This window comes from Thalassophryne amazonica, unplaced genomic scaffold (assembly GCF_902500255.1).
Source record: "Thalassophryne amazonica unplaced genomic scaffold, fThaAma1.1, whole genome shotgun sequence".
Classification (NCBI taxonomy): domain Eukaryota; kingdom Metazoa; phylum Chordata; class Actinopteri; order Batrachoidiformes; family Batrachoididae; genus Thalassophryne; species Thalassophryne amazonica.
In genome coordinates this window covers 28361-50253 of record NW_022986300.1, presented here as the reverse complement: position 1 = coordinate 50253, position 21893 = coordinate 28361, and the positions used below count along the sequence as shown (strand labels likewise).

Genomic DNA, 21893 nt, shown 5'->3' with positions numbered 1-21893 from the left:
ACAGAATTTAATAAACATAACAGTGTGCAGTGCTAAACAACCAAAAAGTCCGCGGTCTGGTGAGGTGGAAACACGGCGCGCTCTCAACAGCGCAAACGGTCCGGAGCCACAGCAGTTCGGACCCAGGGACCCCGCCGACACCCCCCAGGTGGCCGCGACAAACCAAGTCTGTGAAGAAAGAAAACATGAGGTGAGTCCAACTCCACACAGAGAGACACAACTCAAAGGTGCACGCAATCAGCAAACACTTCCTGGCTTAAATCTATACATCAGCTTCTCACCCTGCAGGCACGGAACAACTCAGTTCAAATCTCCACTGCAGCAGAAGCTGATTAGACAATTAGCATAACGTGACAGCTCGATACAACAAGGTGTGAGGGACACCAAATCCACTGTCATTACTTCATAAAAGTCACCAAAAACCGAATTACCTCAGGAAGTGTGCTGAAGAGCGTGAGACCTCACCCAATCCTCCTTCACAGACTGTGGCGTCAAACCTGGAGCGGTCTCTGCGTCCGTGATGGTGAGATTGTTCTCCTGATGTCGATCTCACACGTCTGCTCACAAGGTCGAGTCTCTGGCAATCACACACTGTGCATTCAAGGTTTAAATGCAGCAATCTCTGATCAAGACAAAATACACCACAGCTGTGAGTCCTGATGACCTGCATGTGAAAACAAGCCTCAGGTGTTCAGGGTGAGGTCCTAATGCTCAGCCACTCAGTCCTGAATGCATACCACCTGGTGGGAGAAACAGAAAACAAAACCCAAGCCAGCCAAACACCCCAGCCCACAACAATATTAATTTTCCGAACGGTGTCCACCTGGAGGTCTCTCACAGTTTCTGGAAAAAAACTGATGCAGCAAAGCTCCAAATCGTTCAGACATTTATTCGCAATAAAAAAACAACGAGAGGGGTGGACCAGTGCTCACACAAAGTCTGCTCACAGGCGAATGACGCAACCGACAGGCGTGAAAAAACTCGCACGAAGGTTCAAGCTTGGCTGATGCAATCACACGTGATTCAAATCCATATGGTTTTTGAAAAAAATAAAAAGGTTGGATACTTTTCTAACAGACCTCGTATGTTGGATCACTTGACTCCAACAGCCACATTTACTTTGTGGGTCAAGATCACCAGAAGTTTCTTTTTTTTTTAACCACAGTTTGTGAGCGTGATAAAATGTGCATATACACTAATGTCAGCAAATATGTATATTTTGGGGCCTGACTACAATAACTGTTGATTTTCAGGTCAGATGATAATGATAATTGCATTTAAAATTGCTTTGCAAGTTGCCAATATTTAGCACTGACTGATTTGTATCAGCTCATTTTCTTTTGTTGAGGATGGTTTTCATTGTGAGCAGCTGTCACTCTGAACTAAAAACGTAAACAAAACAAACAGAAAAACAAATAGTTATCATCCGATATTGTTTTTCAACTCATAGTTAACTTAGTATGTATTCTAATCTATGTAAATACTGTTTTATGTTTATTTTTTGGCCCCAAACACTTTTCTTCCCATTCATTGTGAATTTTCTGTGTACTAAAAGTAGGCATTACAGGTTTTCTGTCAACAACATTTTATTGAGTCTTAAAGTAAATAAATACAAAATCGGTCACCGGATCCTTGATTTCTGGACATAAATAAAAATGAATAAAATCTGTAGTTTTTGTCAAAAGCATTTCCTTTCAGACATTTTGGCATGAATGTCTCTCCATATCTCTGGGAGGAAAAAAAACATTTTGATCGATTGTAGTTTGTTTGTATTACATTTTGAAAGGGGTGTCAAAAGCGCCACCGTGTTGAAGCCTCACAGGACATGTTGTGACATGCCCAGCTCTTCCACCATTCGGAAGATTCAGATGGCTTTCGGTGGCTTTTCAGTCATTTCTGTCGTCTTTCACTTCACAAATGTGTTTCTGAAGTCTTTGGTCTCATGAAGTTTTCTGTTCTATGCTTCTTTCTAAGCGTAAAACAGACACAAACAAAAGATTTGTTTCATTGGCTTTCTGTCATTGATGATTGTTTATTATTTCTGCTAGGAAATAAAGAAAGGAGGAATATGTTCAGAGTGGTTCAAATGTTGCATACATGGAATTCAGTGCATGTAACTCACCAAAATGTTTTCTTGACAAATAAATTTTACGTAAGTGTTATTCACCACAAAATCAGACAAAAAAGCAAACAGACAAAAAAACTTGTTTTTGAGGTTGCATCTATTGTTTGCATGGTGTTTAATGCTGGATTAGGAAAAACATTCTTTGTTGAAGCTTCTTCACCTTAAAAACAGCACGTTTGTCAAATCTCAACTGTTCATTGCTTCCACTTGGGGGCGATGAAAGGAGGAGTATGGTCTGAGTGGTTCTAACATTGTGTACATAGAATTTAGTGTGTGGAAATTAACCAATACATGTTTCTGTGACAGCAAATCAACACTGATGGATAGTTAAAAAACCAAACAACAAAAAATTTGTTTTGGAGCTTACATCTGTTGTTTAAATGACATTTAAGGTTGCATTCATGTAGGCGGTAAAGGTGGAAAATCCGTTAACTGAAAAGTGTGGATTCAGTTAGTGAGCCCAGAAAACAAGATTAAATTTAGCACAATTTTTTTAAATAGTTCATAATTAATTGTTAACAATATCATCTTGTAAAGACCATCCATATAATAAAAGGGGAGCAGCCTCTCTGGTCCTTTTGGTGTACTTATTAATTTTTTCAAGATGATTCATGTCTTGAAAACAGCAAGGTGATTGGACCAATATTTTTGGACAAATTAGTAAGTTTTGACAAGAAACCTGCTTTTGTGTTTATTGTGTGCAAGTGTGGTGCTCCTTTTTGCAGAGGGACAAAGATACGTTAGAAGTTCAACTCAGGGCAACAAAAACTGTTCCCGGTTTAGAACATTTATCTGATGAAAATAGGTTGAAGGAACTCAGACTTACAACATTAGAAAACAGAAGAGCCCATGGCTCAAGTCCCCAGACTTTGAGAAAGTTATTGAAGCTTATAAAATATTAAACTGCCACGAAAATGCTAAGAATCAATTTTTCCAATTTACAGATTACACTGCTCTGAGAGGCCACTTGACTCTGTTAAAGGTTATTAGGTCAAGATTGAACATCAGAAAGATTTTTTTTAGCAACAGAATTGTCACCTTGTGGAAGAGTTTACTGAACCATGTCATTAACGCGTCCAGTGTCAATGTTTTTAAAGATTGGTACGTTTGGTATTATTATGGATTTTAGGTATTATTATGGTTTTTATTGTCATTGCATATTTCATGTCACTCTTGTTAAGGTGTAGTAAGCTGCGCTGCATTGTGTGTATGTTGTCATTATTAAACCATTTATGCCATTTATAAAGTGGAAAAAGTTGCATGAGTACCTTTGAGGCTTTTTTTTATTATTGTAAGTAGAAAATGACAGTGATACACTTTGTCAACAATTGCTGCCAGTGGGGTAAAACAGGTTAATTTTCATAGAACAATTTGTGACATTTATGAGACTCAAGTGAATGATGATAAAAGGTAACAGCATGTCATATCACTGCCACACTCTGGGATGACGCACAGAGGAGGTACTGTTGTGTGGCTGGGGTGCCTGGCTGGCTTTTGTTTCTGTTTTCTGTCTTTCCTTCCAGGTGGCATGCGTTCAGGACTGAGTGGCTGATGTGTGGCTGAGTTATCAGGACCTCACCCTGATCACCTGAGGCTTGTCATGTGCAGCTCGTCAGGACTCACAGCTGTGGTGCATCTGTATGGATTGGGGCATGGTTGCATTTAAGTCTGGAGTACACAGTGTGTATTTGCCAGAGACTCGACCTTGTGACCAGACGGGTGAGATCGACGTTTGGAGAACCATCTCATCATTATGGACGCAGAGACCACACCAGGTTTGATGCCATGGTCTGTGAAAGAGGAGGGGGTGAGGTCTCACGCTCGTCAGCACACTTCCTGAAGTACTTTAGGTTTTGTGACTAACATGAGTACAGTCAGTAGATGTGGTGTCCCTCACACCTTATTATATTGAGCTGTTATGTTAGTCGTTTAATCAGCTTCCACTGCAGTGGAGAATTGAACTGGGTGTTCCATGCCTGCAGGGTGGGAAGCTGATTGGTGATTAAGCCAGGAAGTGTTTGCTGATTATGTACACCTTTGAGTGGTCTCTCTGTGTGTGGAGTGGTGGACTCACATTATGGTTTCTTCTTTCACAGACTCGGTTGGTCGCGGCCACCTGGGGGGTGTCGGCGGGGTCCTTGGGTCCGAACTGTTCTGGCTCCGGACCGTTTGTGCTGCTGGGAGCGCGCCGTTTTTCCACCTCGCCAGACTGCGCACTTATTGGTTATTAATTGAGCAATCACTGTTATGTCATTAAATTCTGTTATCCTTTGAACCGTGCTCTGTTTCCTTTATGCTGGATCCTGTCAAACGCTGGTCGGTGCTCCGACTGTGTCCGACACATAACAGGTACATTTTAATTGGAAAAAAAAATGTGTGCGTTAACTCACAGGTCATGATCTAATATAAAAGGCAGATTGTGTGTGTGTGTGTGTGTGTGTGTGTGTGTGTGTGTGTGTGTGTGTGTGTGTGTGTGTGTGTGTGTGAGTGCGTGTGCATGTTCGCACACGTACGCTTTCAACGTAAGGGCCCCAGTGACCTCCCCCTTGGTGCCCCCAGTCACCACACCAAGATTGGTGTTGATTGCTTCATTACTGTGGCTGTGCATAGTGAACACAAACCGTGCTGCATACATACATACATACGACGTCTGTCCAAAAAGTTTCGTACCTTTTTATTTTTTGCAAAAACCATATGGATTTGAATCACGTGTGATTGCATCAGCCAAGCTTGAACCTTCGTGCGCATGCGTGAGTTTTTTCACGCCTGTCGGTTGGGTCATTCGCCTGTGAGCAGGCTTTGAGTGAGCACTGGTCCACCCCTCTCGTCGGATTTTTATTGCGAATAAATGTCTGAACGATTTGGAGCTTTGCTGCATCAAATTTTTCCAGAAACTGTGAGAGACCTCCAGGTGGACACCATTCGGAAAATTTAGATGGCTTTCAGCGATGATTTTATGGGGATTACACAGATTACACAGAATGGGAGGCAGAGCCTTCAGCTTTCAATCAATCAATCAATCAATTTTTTTTTATATAGCGCCAAATCACAACAAACAGTTGCCCCAAGGCGCTTTATATTGTAAGGCAAGGCCATACAATAATTATGTAAAACCCCAACGGTCAAAACGACCCCCTGTGAGCAAGCACTTGGCTACAGTGGGAAGGAAAAACTCCCTTTTAACAGGAAGAAACCTCCAGCAGAACCAGGCTCAGGGAGGGGCAGTCTTCTGCTGGGACTGGTTGGGGCTGAGGGAGAGAACCAGGAAAAAGACATGCTGTGGAGGGGAGCAGAGATCGATCACTAATGATTAAATGCAGAGTGGTGCATACAGAGCAAAAAGAGAAAGAAACAGTGCATCATGGGAACCCCCCAGCAGTCTACGTCTATAGCAGCATAACTAAGGGATGGTTCAGGGTCACCCGATCCAGCCCTAACTATAAGCTTTAGCAAAAAGGAAAGTTTTAAGCCTAATCTTAAAAGTAGAGAGGGTGTCTGTCTCCCTGATCTGAATTGGGAGCTGGTTCCACAGGAGAGGAGCCTGAAAGCTGAAGGCTCTGCCTCCTATTCTACTCTTACAAACCCTAGGAACTACAAGTAAGCCTGCAGTCTGAGAGCGAAGCGCTCTATTGGGGTGATATGGTACTACGAGGTCCCTAAGATAAGATGGGACCTGATTATTCAAAACCTTATAAGTAAGAAGAAGAATTTTAAATTCTATTCTAGAATTAACAGGAAGCCAATGAAGAGAGGCCAATATGGGTGAGATATGCTCTCTCCTTCTAGTCCCCGTCAGTACTCTAGCTGCAGCATTTTGAATTAACTGAAGGCTTTTTAGGGAACTTTTAGGACAACCTGATAATAATGAATTACAATAGTCCAGCCTAGAGGAAATAAATGCATGAATTAGTTTTTCAGCATCACTCTGAGACAAGACCTTTCTGATTTTAGAGATATTGCGTAAATGCAAAAAAGCAGTCCTACATATTTGTTTAATATGCGCTTTGAATGACATATCCTGATCAAAAATGACTCCAAGATTTCTCACAGTATTACTAGAGGCCAGGGCAATGCCATCCAGAGTAAGGATCTGGTTAGACACCATGTTTCTAAGATTTGTGGGGCCAAGTACAGGCTTTCAGGCTCCTCTCCTGTGGAACCAGCTCGCAATTCAGATCAGGGAGACAGACACCCTCTCTACTTTTAAGATTAGGCTTAAAACTTTCCTTTTTGCTAAAGCTTATAGTTAGGGCTGGATCAGGTGACCCTGAACCATCCCTTAGTTATGCTGCTATAGACGTAGACTGCTGGGGGGTTCCCATGATGCATTGTTTCTTTCTCTTTTTGCTCTGTATGCACCACTCTGCATTTAATCATTAGTGATCGATCTCTGCTCCCCTCCACAGCATGTCTTTTTCCTGGTTCTCTCCCTCAGCCCCAACCAGTCCCAGCAGAAGACTGCCCCTCCCTGAGCCTGGTTCTGCTGGAGGTTTCTTCCTGTTAAAAGGGAGTTTTTCCTTCCCACTGTAGCCAAGTGCTTGCTCACAGGGGGTTGTTTTGACCGTTGGGGTTTTACATAATTATTGTATGGCCTTGCCTTACAATATAAAGCGCCTTGGGGCAACTGTTTGTTGTGATTTGGCGCTATATAAAAAAAATTGATTGATTGATTGATTGATTGATTAAGGAGTGCTCCAGCTGGTTTACAGACCGCCCACAGCATCTGAGAGCGCGGCGCGCTCCGAGCGCCAATCGACAGGCTCAAACCCCGCTGAAACAACCAGATCATTTCCAACGTGAAGGCTTTGTTGATCCGGGACGTCATCTAACTTTCACAAAAAAGGCAGAAGGCGTAGACATCAGCACTTTTTCGGCACATTCTACTGTTACAGGAGTTTTTTTCATGGAAAGAGAAGCGGAAGATTGCGCCACCATGCCGCTCATGGCGCAGGACAAAACCACCTCCGTGATGGTCTCACAGGACGGCTTTCAGATGGTTCAGACAGCTTCCGGTTGCTTTTCAGTCATGTGAGTATCTGAGAAATTGTGCATGAGCTGGACATGCCCCAACATGTCCTGTGAGGCTTCATCATAGCGTTGCCTTGCGCCATGTGGCTCCGCCGCAACGCGCGGAGTTCCTCCGCTCCTCTTTCCATGATAAAAACTCCTGTAACAGTGGAATGTGCCATTCATTTCTAAACTGGACGCTGTCTTGATCCGGTATGTCATCTGACTAGCACAGGAATTGCGGAATCAAATCAAATCAAATCAGTTTTATTTATATAGCGCCAAATCACAACAAACAGTTGCCCCAAGCCGCCTTATATTGTAAGGCAAAGCCATAGAATAATTACGGAAAAACCCCAACGGTCAAAACGACCCCCTGTGAGCAAGCACTTGGCAACAGTGGGAAGGAAAAACTCCCTTTTAACAGGAAGAAACCTCCAGCAGAACCAGGCTCATGGAGGGGCAGTCTTCTGCTGGGACTGGTTGGGGCTGAGGGAGAGAACCAGGAAAAAGACATGCTGTGGAAGAGAGCAGAGATCAATCACTAATGATTAAATGCAGAGTGGTGCATACAGAGCAAAAAGTAAGTAAGCCTGCAGTCTGAGAGCAAAGCGCTCTATTGGGGTGATATGGTACTATGAGGTCCCTAAGATAAGATGGGACCTGATTATTCAAAACCTTATAAGTAAGAAGAAGAATTTTAAATTCTATTCTAGAATTAACAGGAAGCCAGTGAAGAGAGGCCAATATGGGTGAGATATGCTCTCTCCTTCTAGTCCCCGTTAGTACTCTAGCTGCAGCATTTTGAATTAACTGAAGGCTTTTCAGGGAACTTTTAGGACAACCTGATAATAATGAATTACAATAGTCCAGCCTAGAGGAAATAAATGCATGAATTAGTTTTTCAGCATCACTCTGAGACAAGACCTTTCTAATTTTAGAGATATTGCGCAAATGCAAAAAAGCAGTCCCACATATTTGTTTAATATGCGCATTGAATGACATATCCTGATCAAAAATGACTCCAAGATTTCTCACAGTATTACTAGAGGTCAGGGTAATGCCATCCAGAGTAAGGATCAGACAGACAATCCTGCAGTTTAGCTAATTGGTGTGTGTCCTCTGGCTTCATGGATAGATAAAGCTGGGTATCATCTGCGTAACAATGAAAATTTAAGCAATGCCGTCTAATAATACTGCCTAAGGGAAAGTGAATAAAGTGAATAAAATTGGTTCTAGCACAGAACCTTGTGGAACTCCATAATTAACCTTAGTCTGTGAAGAAGATTCCCCATTTACATGAACAAATTGTAATCTATTAGACAAATATGATTCAAACCACCGCAGCGCAGTGCCTTTAATACCTATGGCATGCTCTAATCTCTGTAATAAAATTTCATGGTCAACAGTATCAAAAGCAGCACTGAGGTCTAACAGAACAAGCACAGAGATGAGTCCACTGTCTGAGGCCATAAGAAGATCATTTGTAACCTTCACTAATGCTGTTTCTGTACTATGATGAATTCTAAAACCTGACTGAAACTCTTCAAATAGACCATTCCTCTGCAGATGATCAGTTAGCTGTTTTACAACTACCCTTTCAAGAATTTTTGAGAGAAAAGGAAGGTTGGAGATTGGCCTATAATTAGCTAAGATAGCTGGGTCAAGTGATGGCTTTTTAAGTAATGGTTTAATTACTGCCACCTTAAAAGCCTGTGGTACATAGCCAACCAATAAAGATAGATTGATCATATTTAAGATCGAAGCATTAATTAATGGTAGGGCTTCCTTGAGCAGACTGGTAGGAATGGGGTCTGATAGACATGTTGATGGTTTGGAGGAAGTAACTAATGAAAATAACTCAGACAGAATAATCGGAGAGAGCTAGTAGCTACTCTGCACTGTGTTGGTATATGGCATTAGAGAACATAAAGAAGGAATCATATCCTTAAACCTAGTTACAGCGCTTTCTGAAAGACTTCTGAAAGATTTTGGAAGACGTGGACATCAGCACTGTTTCGGCACATTGAGGCAGACGTGCGGAGGAACTCCGCGCGTCGTGGCGGAGCCGCATGACGCAAAGCAACACTGTGATGAAGCCTCACAGAACATGTTGGGGCATGTCCAGCTCATGCACAACTTCTCGCATACTCACACGACTGAAAAGCAACCGGAAGCCGTCTGAAAGCCACCTGAAAGCCGTCCTGTGAGACCAACACGGAGGTGGTTTTGTCCCGCGCCATGAGCGGCATGGTGGCGCAATCCTCCACTTCTCTTTCCATGAAAAAACTCCTGTGACAGTAAAATGTGCCGAAAAAGTGCTGATGTCCATGCCTTCTGCCTTTTTTGTGAAAGTTAGACGACATCCCGGATCGACAAAGCCTTCACGTTGGAAATGATCTGGTTGTTTCAGCGGGGTTTGAGCCTGTCGATCAGTGCTTGGAGCGCGCCGTGCTCTCAGACGCTGTGGGCGGTCTTTAGACCGACTAGAGCACTCCTTAATCTGTATAATCCCCACAAAATCGTCGCTGAAAGCCATCTAAATTTTCCGAATGGTGTCCAGCTGGAGGTCTCTCACAGTTTCTGTAAAAATTTGATGCAGCAAAGCTCCAAATCGTTCAGACATTTATTCGCAATAAAAATCCGATGAGAGGGGTGGACCACTGCTCACACAAAGCCTGCTCATAGGCGAATGATGCAACCGACAGGCGTAAAAAAACTCACGTATGCGCACGAAGGTTCACGCTTGGCTGATGCAATCACACGTGATTCAAATCCATATGGTTTTTGCAAAAAATAAAAAGGTCCAATACTTTTTGGACAGACCTCGTACATACATACATTCATACATACGAGGTCTGTTAGAAAAGTATCCGACCTTTGGCCGGGGAAAAAACTGACTTACCTGGAGGGTTGGAAACCTAATCACCCTCAAAGTAGTCTCCTTGGGACTCCACACACTTCTCCCAGCGGTGTCGCCACTGTTGGAAGCATTCCAAAAAAGCCTCTTTTGGGATGGAGTGCAGCTCCGCCGTCGTTGCAGCCATGATGTCCTCCCTTGTCTCAAAACATGTTCCTTTTAATGGTGTTTTAATTTTTGGGAACAGCCAGAAGTCGCAAGGGGCCATGTCAGGAGAGTATGGAGCCTGTGGAACCACAGGAGTTTGGTTTTAACACAAAAAAGTCCAAATTAAGTTCAAGGAATGTGCTGGAGCATTGTCGTGGTGGAGGCGCCAATTTCCTGTGGCTCACAACTCCGGTCTCTTGCACCGTACAGCATTACGGAGGCAACGAAGGACATCCCTGTAATACTCCTTCTTTATTGTTTGACCCTGTGGTGCGTACTCATGGTGTACCACACCGCAGGAGTAAAAAAAAACAGTCAGCATTACCTTCACATTGCTGCGCACTTGGCGCGCCTTCTTCGGTCGTGGCGACGTGGAATGCTTCCACTGTGACGACTGGAATTTGGTTTCTGGGTCGTACCTGTACACCCAGGACTCATCACCGGTGATAATAGTGTCCATAAAGCTGGGATCAGTGTGAATGGAGTCCAGCATGTCCTATGAGACTTCAACACGGAGGTGCTTTTGGTCCGCCGTCAGCAACCTCGGCACGAACTTCGCAGCCACTCGCTTCATGCCCAAATCTTCTGTAACAATGGAATGTGCCGAAAAAGTACTAATGTCCACTTCCTCCGCAATTTCTTGGATGGTCACTCGATGGTCCCGCTCACCACAGCGTTCACTTTGGAAATGATCTCGTCATTTCGTCACGTCGATGGTCGGCCGGAGCACGGCTCGCTCTGCACCGTTACGCGTCCGTCTTTAAACCGGTTGTACCACTCCTTAATTTGTGTGGCGCCAATAGCTTCATCCCCGAAAGCTGTCTTTATTTTTCGAATGGTTTCCACTTGGCTGTCGCCACGTTTTTGGCATAATTTGATGCAATGCCGTTGCTCCAATCGTTCCGCCATTTTCCTTGCAATAAAAATCTGCCGAGCACACAGCACCACTCCTCACACAAAGGCTGCTCACAGGCGAATGACGCAACCGACAGGTGGGACAAAACTCACACATGCGCACTAAGGTTCAACGTTGATGCAATCACACGTGATTCAAATCCATAAAGTTTCTGAAAAAAATAAAAAGGTCGGAATGTTTTCTCACAGACCTTGTACATACATACATAGATTGCCTTTTATAGTTATAGATCACAACGCGCTCACTGGAGCCACGAAGAGCAACTATCAATCATAATTCAAGTTGTTGCAGTTGAGGATGTCCCAGAAAAAAATGAGCATTTTATGGGGTTCCTTGAGACTCTGAGAGCTCAACATCTCCTTTGGAGACTGTAGGGGGCAGTCTGATGATCATGGTGCAAATATGGAAGGGAAGAGGAAGGAAGTCCAAGTCAGACCTGTAGAAATAAATCAGAGCTGTGTTTGACTGTGTGACGTGTATATAAATAATAATATTTCTGTCTTGTTGATGGTTCAATTTGTTTCTTAAACTCAGTTAAATATGTCTGGGGGAGGGGGATTCGGTACCATAACAAAGCAGGGTTCGTCGGTGGTTCAAGTCCTGCAGCAGGAGCATCATCAGGTTAAGACTATACTTTCAGGGATCATTTCTATAGTCTCTGACTTGAGAAATCTGTTTCTAAAGTGTTCTGTCTCGCCAACCACGATGAAGAGTCCTGATACTTCTTCCTGAGCATGAAGTGGACAGAAAGAAATGATACATTTCATCTGCTTTCTGTCTTTGATGATTGTTTATTGTCTTCACTCAGGGGTGATGAGAGGAGGAGTATGGTCAGAGTGTTTCTAACACTGTGTACATGGAATTTAGTGTGTGGAAATCAACCAAAATATGTTTCCATTATCAGTCACTGTAGTGTGTTACTAAACACAGTGATGGATACTTAAAAAAAACTGCACAAAAAATGTGTTTTTGAGGTTACACATTTGTTGTTTACATAGCATTTAATGATGTATTCATGTTACAGTAAAGTTGGAAAATCCATTATTTGATAAGTGTGGATTCACTTAGTGAGCTCAGAAAACTAAATTAAATTTAGGACAATTTTTCAAATAGTTCATAATCAACCATTAATAATATCATCTTGTAAACACCATCCATATAATAAAAGGGTGTGTGTGTGTGTGTGTGTGTGTGTGTGTGTGTGTGTGTGTGTGTGTGTGTGTGTGTGTGTGTGTGTGTGTGTTCACTAAGGGTGTAACGGTACATGTATTTATATTGAACCATTTCAGTACTGGACGTTTGGTTCAGTACAGGGCTGTGCACAGGTTAGTTCGTGTTGCGTGTGTTTACATTCAATGTTCCAAACTTCTCGCTAAATCTCTAAATCTGGCGACTTTCCAAACCTTCTTGACGACTTATTTTCTCTAAGCAACTAGCGACAAATCTAGCTACTTTTTCTGGCGTTACCGGAGACTTTTCTGATGTTTGGCGAATGTAAGTGAAAGTCTCTGCTGTCACCAAGCGGCAGCGGGTCTCCCCCCCTCTTGCAGTGCTGCCTGCAGCAGCCTGAAAGCGCTGAGCGGAGGGATATCTACAATCCCCCTCAGTCACTCACTTGTTCAGTCCACTGACCTCGTTTGCTGCACTGTGATTAAATAGTCCCCAGACTTTGAGAAGCCCTGGCCTTGAGAAATTATTTTATTTTAATAAATGATGGCCAATTTTAATGGCAAAATAAATAAACAAACCAAGAATCAAGTTTATTTGTGGTTCTAAATATTTTAAAGGTGGTTTTACTCACTTTTTTGCCTCTCCCACAATGTTTTTGTTTTCAAAACTTTATTTAAAAAGATATATTAACAAACATTAAAAAAACAGTTTATAGAAAGAGATAGAAAATAAAATAAATTGTACAAAAGGGCATCTGTAACATCAGTTCTCTTAAAAAAAAAAACTCCTTATAGAGAGTGACAGTTTTGTTCAAATTAATTTTTCTGGCAAAAAATATGAAGGTTGAATAAAATTGAACAGGGCTTCATGCTGGAACAGTTGTGCTGCTGTTTACTTGTGGAAAGGTTTTGTTAAAAGCTGTTTAATGTTACAATAAATTGTTGGTTTAAACAACAAGCAAATGTAGGTTTTGCATTTTGTTCCCATACTGTACCGAAAATGAACCGAACCTGACCTCAGAACCGAGGTACGTACCAAAACATGATTTTTGTCTATCGTTACACCCCTAGTTTTTGCGTATGTACGCTTTCAACCTAAGGGCCCCAGTGACCTCCCCCTTGGTGCCCCCAGTCACCATACCAAGATTGGTGTTGATTGCTTAATTACTGCGGCTGTGCATAGTGAACACAAACCGTGCCGCATACATACATACATACATACATACATAGATTGCCTTTTATGTTTATAGATCACAACGCGCTCACTGGAGCCCTTATTTTCGCAGTTCATGTGGTGCTCATGTCAGGTAGTAAGCATCACATTTTACTTACTACGTAGTAGCGGCTGGCTAGGAAGTACTTTATTTATAATCCGAACGGACCAGCGAATGCCATGTGTGAGTCAAGGCGAGGGTGTTTTCAATTAAAATGTACCTGCTGTGTACAGCATGCAGACTGTCGATATGCCTCAAGATGTGAGGGGCGTTAGGTCGTAAAACCTCAAGTGCTAAACGGATGAAATGTAATAGAGCTGGGAAACATCTGCAGAGACCCTTATAGCATTATATATCCCAGAGCGTTGCAGTGATATGACATGCTGTCAGCTTTTTATCATCATTCACTTGAATCTCATGAATGTCCCAAATTGCTCTATGAAATTTAATGATGACAATTCTTCTCTATTACCTGTGCGTAGAACGGGTAACTCAGCTAGTATATAAAAAAGTATGGGAAATTACTAATCCAATTATAGTTTTTTCAACTGCTTACACACTTTTCCAAAGCTCTGTGCCATTTTCTCAAAACTTTACACACAAATCAAACTATAGCTCACACGAAATGCAAAAAGCGCCCTATCTCCTGCAAAATGAAACAGTACTTTATCACAGTCAGAAATGACTGTCACATGTGAATAAGTAACATCTACTGTTGTCATGTTTTGAACTGTAATGGAAAAAATGCAAAGATTTCCAATTGACAAATGAATGTGAGACAATATTAAGCCCCATTATATCAAAATAAAGTTTGTTTATCTGCCAAAAATGTGAGTTGTCCATTGAACAACTGCAGATGGAAAATTTGGAAAACAAAAATTGATTAATAACATTCTTTTTACCAAAATAGTAAAAGTAAGTCCCTTTGAATTTGAATAGTAAGGAAGGAGAAAAGGCCTTGTATCAGTTGGCCAGACAAAGGGACAGAGCTGGAAAGGATGTGCAGCAGGTTAGGGTGGTAAAAGATGCACGTGGTAATGTGCTGACAAGTGAGGAGTGTGTGCTGAGAAGGTGGAGGGAATATTTTGAAGAGCTGATGAATAAAGAAAATGAGCGAGAGAAAAGGCTGGATGATGTGGTGAGAGTAAATCAGAAAGTACAAGAGATTAGTAAGGAAGAAGTGAGGGCTGCTATGAAGAAGATGAAGAGAAGAAAGGTAGTTGGTCCAGATGACATTCCAGTGGAGGCATGGAAATGTCTACGAGAGATAGCAATAGAGTTTCTAACCAGATTGTTTAATAAAATCTTGGAAAGTGAGAGGATGCCTGAGGAGTGGAGATGAAGTGTGCTGGTTCCTATTTTCAAGAACAAGAGTGATGTGCAGAGCTGCAGTAACTACAGAGGCATAAAGTTGATCAGCCACAGCATTAAGTTATGGGAAAGAGTACTAGAAGCTAGGCTTAGAAAACAAGTGAAGATCTATGAGCATCAATATGGTTTCATGCTGAGAAAGAGCACTACGGATGCAATGTTTGCTCTGAGAATACTGTTGGAGAAGTACAGAGGCCAGAAAGAGTTACATTGTGTGTTTGTGGACTTAGAAAAAGCTTATGATAGGATGCCAAGAGAAGAGCTGTGGTATTATATGAGGAAGTCTGGAGTGTCAGAGAAGTATGTTAGGGTAGTGCAGGACATGTACAGGAATAGTGTGACAGTGGCAGGGGCGTGCTGGGAACATTTTTCAGCCCGGGAGTTTCATATCCAACCAGCCCAAAACCGTCAGCGCACAGAGATAATAAGAGTTCTGCTGTGGCATTTCAATCCAGCATTTATGTGCTGACTGACTGTGAAAATCGGGTGGCTTATAATCAGTGTTGCCACAGTTACTTTGAAAAAGTAATCCAATTACTGATTACTGATGACTCCTTGAAAAAGTAACTTAGTTACTTTACTGATTACTCAATTGTAAAAGTAACTAAGTTAGATTACTAGTTACTTTTTTAGTTACTTTCCCCAGCTGCCGACAACAACCCATGTCAACATGACAATGATACCTGTTTTGCCAAAACTCACTTTATAGTCACCCTTTCTTGACTTCAATGAAAACAAATACTTGTTTTATAAAAAGTAAAATAAATACCTCTTTCTTGACCTCATATTTAACTGTTGACAGCACTGTAACAGTAAAACTTGCAATTTCAAACCTACATTGTTTATAAATGTAACTATTAAATTCTAACATTTTTCTAACATTTAAATTCTCTAAACATTTTACTTGTCGAAATTATTATTATTTTAAGCAATATTAGTAGTTGTAGTACAAAACGGCTTCAAAACTGGACCTTTAATCTAGGGGTGTTGTGGGGGAGGGGGGCACATCCTTGCCCCACGCCCCCATTCCATCTGGATTCGCCCCTGCTTTGGCGTTTGAGCACAAAGAATGGATAACATTTATTTATGCAGAAAACAGGACCAGATTTACAGGTAAGAAAGTTTTATTGCGTTTTCACATCATGTGGTCCTCAGAAAAAGAGTTTAGATGCATTTGAGTGGAAAACAGTGTTAGTTGTTGACGCGTCGCGGAGGATCAGCTGTTTTTAACGACCAGATACAGAGCGGCTCAGCTCAGAATTCTAAATAAAGGAGGGGAAAAAGTATAAAAATGTCTTTGTAAAGCTCAGTGCAGGTGTGCTGATCACCGCGCTTTAAGAGGTGAGGACGAGTCGAGCAGCTGCAAAAAAACGCGGATGAAAAGCTCACAGTTCACTTAAAGTGGGCAGTTCAGTCGAACCCCGACCTCCTGCCCACGGACCAAGTTTAATGCTGCTATCGACCCACAATGAAAAATAATAGTAACGCACAGTGACATGGAGAAGTAACTTTAATCTGATTACTGATTTGGAAAGATTAACCCGTTAGATTACTCGTTACTAAAAAAAGTGGTCAGATTAGAGTAACGCGTTACCGGCATCACTGCTTATAATAGAAAGTAAAAGCTAGTTAGTTAAAACAAGAACGGTATTGTTAACTCACCATTTTTGGCCATTTTTCACTCCTGCGAGAATTTTTTGGAGTGCACCGAGTTTCAGCTTAATCGTGCGTCCTGCATCGTGCAGTCTACATGGAGTAACGAGCTGTGTTTAACATCTCACGACCACCTCCTGATGGGGAATCATATGGTCGGTTGAATATCAACCCTGTTTGATATTTTGGTCGGCCGTCGTGACTCGTGAGGGTTCCACGCTGCTGAAGCAGCGCTACAAGCATCTACGTGCTGATTACGTCGCGCACTGTGCGTGTGCAAACACCGGAGAGAGCAAACAGTGATCTCATGTAAAGTCTTGTGTGTTTTTTATTGCGTTCCCTCACAATAACCTAATATCATATTAAAGTTCATGTCTATCAGCGCGCACAGTGAGTGGAATCAGGTGGGGGGAGACTGAACGTATATGCACGCGCACACACACACACACACACACACACACACACACACACACACACACACACACACACACACACACACACACACACACACACACACAGCAGACAACAACAGGATTCACCACAGATGAGGGAATAAGTTGCTACACCTTGCGCAGCTGTATGACTCCGTATGAAATATAGTTTATTTATACAACAGTGTAAGTAGCAACACTGGTTATGAATGTTTATGTTTTCTTTTTTGTCCTCTCATGAATCACGTTGCTGTCTGCTGTGTGCGCGCGCGCATATGCGCTCAGTCTCCACCCACCTGATTTCACTCACTGTGCGCGCTGATAGACATGAAATACATTTTTTTTTAAAAAAGAAACGCGACCCCGACGTGTGGTTTTTGAAGGTACAATGTGAGCAGTCAGATCACATCAGAGCATCAGTGTGAGAACATGAATCGTGCGCTCTGAACTTTTAAACCCTGCGGTTTTGTCGCACACTTTGAGCTGGAGCCGAGTACAACAATTGAAAATATCGTACAGTGTATGCCCAGCCAAGTCAGTGTCTTTTTCTTTTTCTTAATCTAGCTTTTTCAGCTCCACCTGGCTTTTTTCCGTCCATCTTTTCCTTCACGGGCCACTCCTCCTGTACTTGCTAGTAGCGCAAGTCCCATCTGAGCACACAGGGCTTGGTTGGACTAAACTAACTGTAATGAATGCATAGGGGTGTTAAACATGTAATGGGATGTCCTTACCTCGGGCTTTGGAAAAGATAACATTGCAAAAGAAGCAGTCTTAAGTTATTTTCTTGTGAATTTTTGTGATTGTAACACATTTATAACACTTAATGTCTTTTCTTTAAGATACAGCAGCCCAAGTGTCTTGCTGTGTAGCCTAACAGTGGTGGTCATATATGTATGTCTATATTAACACCCCCTCACAACAGCCCCAGGTTGGACCAGCCCACCGGGAAAACTCCCGACTCTCCCGATTACCCAGCACGCGGTAGGACAGTGGTGAGATGCGCAGTCAGAATGACAGACTCATTCAAGGTGGAGGTGAGATTACAGGTGATGGACAGGTTGATGGATGAGATCAGACAGGAGTCCCCGTGGACTATGATGTTTGCAGATGACATTGTGATCTGTAGTGAGAGTAGAGAGCAAGTTGAGTTTTGTCTGGAGAGGTGGAGATATGCTTTGGAGAGAAGGGGAATGAAAGTCAGTAGAAACAAGGATGTGGATTTATGGATGTGCTGAGGGAGGACATGCAGGTGGTTGGTGTGACAGAGGAAGATACAGAGGACAGGGTGAGATGGAAACGATTGATCTGCTGTGGCGACCCCTAACGGGAACAGCTGAAAGACAAAGAAGACTTTCAATTAAGCAATCAGCACCATGTACAGTTTATAATTTTATTATATTTCTATTAAGCAACCACAATCAAAACTTTTCATTTATCAAGTGTCATTTTGCAAATGTAAAGTCATGTGTGGATCCTTGTGGAGAAGTTGGACCGGTTTCCCACTCAGTGCAGCATGGAAGCCTTCATAAATGTCATTCTCTTCTGGGAACCTGTTTCTTATCGCCATAACTGCACAGGCTGGAATCACCTTTCTGCATTTCCTCCCAAGTTTGCCACAGACCCACCAGGTAAAACTGTGGTAAGTTGAGTGTCTGTACAATCTGAAACAATAAAATTCAATAACTAAGAAAAATATTTTTGGACAATGCATTCAGAGTGAAACACTGCAATCATTGCTAATTTTATTATTATTCTACAATACAGTCAAAATACAATATGTATACATTTAATAATTATATATATATATATATATATATATATATATATATATATATATATATATATATATATATAATTATCCCAAGTGAGGCTTCAGAATTAGCTCATTGTGTAAAAACAGATGTGTGATATTTTCACTTTGTAAAAATGACAAAGCTGCAGTTAATGTCGATAAACTGTCCAGAGTTTATGTTTCTAAATGAAACCATGAGTGAAACTTGTCGGATGTTTCTTTGAGTGACGTGACGCGTTGGATCATGTTGTCTGATGATGAAATGACATTTATAAAGTTACATGAAGCTGTTTCACTTTTTCTCGTTGTTTACAAAACATTAGTATAGAATAATACAATGATCCAATTATCAGAGGGGTATTCCAGCAAACTCCATGAAACCAAATCCCCTCTTATTTTGACAAGTTGCAACTTTCTAGGCAAGGGTTTCATTCCAACAATCTCAGTAACGTCAAGTCTTGCTGAGTTACCGTAGTAACTTATACTTCTGAACTACTCTGGTCACTACTAGGCTAATTGTCAGGCTTAGCCTGAGTTGCCGCTGAACCAAACCTGTCAACTCTGGGAAATATCAGAGAGGGAGATATTTTTTGCCATAAACTTATAATGAATGTACAACCCAACCTTGAGCCCTGTAGAGTGTTGTGCATATTTTCTTTCTTTCTTATTAATTAGTTAATTAATCCTAATTAATTAATTGCACAGTATGTAAAATAGTAAATAAATGAATAAATTAAAAAGTCCAGTGGAGCTAAGTGCCACTCTTAGCAGCTTTGAGTTCATCTTTTCTCGGTTTGAAGTCACTGGCCTTGCAATCTAAGTTGAGTTTGAAAGTCAAAGTCAAAGTTAACTTTATTATCCCAGAAGGGAAATTCAGATGGTCAAGGTGCGTATAATACAGACAACTTCAGACAAGATAGACAAACTTAAAAACAGATAAATAAATAAAAGACAGATAAACACCCCCCTCCCCCATGCCTCTCTGGCTCCTCTCCACACAGCTAAGCTGCTGCATACCACACACACACACACACACACACACACACACACACACACACACACACACACACACACACACACACACACACACACACACACACACACACACACACACACAGATAGTACTACAGTGTCAAGTCCCCTGCTGAGAACTGTGTCTTTCATTAACAATTTTGCAGAGGGAACAAATGACTTGCTGAACCTGCTTGTCCTTATTTTCCTTTGTAGTAGCCTCCCCTTACCACGCTGGCTTTTAACTGAAATCTGTTATGTAAAGGGTGGGTACTGTCTGCAAGAATACTTTCAGCCTTGTGTAGTACGATATCTTGAAGCAGCTGATGTTTGATTGCACCCAATTATCCTACTAGCTGTTTTAATAATACATTGCAATTTATCCTGATCTTGTTTACACATACTACCAAAGACACAGACCAGACCAAAGGACAAGACACTCTGAAGTACAGACTTATAAAATAACTCTAAAATGTAGGTGTCAACACTAAAACTACGCAATTTTCTTAGGAAAAACATTCTTTGTTGAAGCTTCTTCACCTTAAAAACAGCACGTTTGTCAAATCTCAACTGTTCATTGCTTCCACTTGGGGGCGATGAAAGGAGTATGGTCTGAGTGGTTCTAACATCGTGTACATAGAATTTAGTGTGTGGAAATTAACCAATACATGGGCGATTTTAACATCCACACAGATGCTGAGAATGACAGCCTCAACACTGCATTTAATCTATTATTAGACTCTATTGGCTTTGCTCAAAATGTAAATGAGTCCACCCACCACTTTAATCATATCTTAGATCTTGTTCTGACTTATGGTATGGAAATAGAAGACTTAACAGTATTCCCTGAAAACTCCCTTCTGTCTGATCATTTCTTAATAACATTGAAGACAACTTTGGATGCTGTAGCTCCTCTGAAAAAGAGAGCTTTAAATCAGAAGTGCCTGACTCCGTGGTATAACTCACAAACTCGTAGCTTAAAGCAAATAACCAGTACGTTGGAGAGGAAATGGCATCTCACTAATTTAGAAGATCTTCACTTAGCCTGGAAAAAGAGTCTGTTGCTCTATAAAAAAGCCCTCCGTAAAGCTAGGACATCTTTCTACTCATCACTAATTGAAGAAAATAAGAACAACCCCAGGTTTCTTTTCAGCACTGTAGCCAGGCTGACAAAGAGTCAGAGCTCTATTGAGCTGAGTATTCCATTAACTTTAACTAGTAATGACTTCATGACTTTCTTTGCTAACAAAATTTTAACTATTAGAGAAAAAATTACTCATAACCATCCCAAAGACGTATCGTTATCTTGGCTGCTTTCAGTGATGCCGGTATTTGGTTAGACTCTTTCTCTCCGATTGTTCTGTCTGAGTTATTTTCATTAGTTACTTCATCCAAACCATCAACATGTCTATTAGACCCCATTCCTACCAGGCTGCTCAAGGAAGCCCTACCATTATTTAATGCTTCGATCTTAAATATGATCAATCTATCTTTGTTAGTTGGCTATGTACCACAGGCTTTTAAGGTGGCAGTAATTAAACCATTACTTAAAAAGCCATCACTTGACCCAGCTATCGTAGCTAATTACAGGCCAACCTCCAACCTTCCTTTTTTCTCAAAAATTCTTGAAAGGGTAGTTGTAAAACAGCTAACTGATCATCTGCAGAGGAATGGTCTGAAGAGTTTCAGTCAGGTTTTAGAATTCATCATAGTACAGAAACAGCATTAGTGAAGGTTACAAATGATCTTCTTATGGCCTCGGACAGTGGACTCATCTCTGTGCTTGTTCTGTTAGACCTCAGTGCTGCTTTTGATACTGTTGACCATAAAATTTTATTACAGAGATTAGAGCATGCCATAGGTATTAAAGGCACTGCGCTGCGGTGGTTTGAATCATATTTGTCTAATAGATTACAATTTGTTCATGTAAATGGGGAATATTCTTCACAGACTAAAGTTAATTATGGAGTTCCACAAGGTTCTGTGCTAGGACCAATTTTATTCACTTTATACATGCTTCCCTTAGGCAGTATTATTAGACGGTATTGCTTAAATTTTCATTGTTACGCAGATGATACCCAGCTTTATCTATCCATGAAGCCAGAGGACACACACCAATTAGCTAAACTGCAGGATT

At 41.5% G+C, this 21893-nt stretch overlaps 1 non-coding gene and 1 pseudogene across 1 annotated transcript; both read left to right on the top strand.

Moving 5' to 3' along the window:
• Window positions 1-1878: 1878 nt before the first annotated feature.
• Window positions 1879-2082, top strand: LOC117506007 (annotated as a pseudogene).
• Window positions 2083-11739: 9657 nt separating this feature from the next.
• Window positions 11740-11956, top strand: LOC117506009. Its single transcript, XR_004559330.1, has one exon. It is a non-coding gene; the product is annotated as a small nucleolar RNA U3 (small nucleolar RNA).
• The last annotated feature ends 9937 nt before the right edge of the window (window positions 11957-21893 follow it).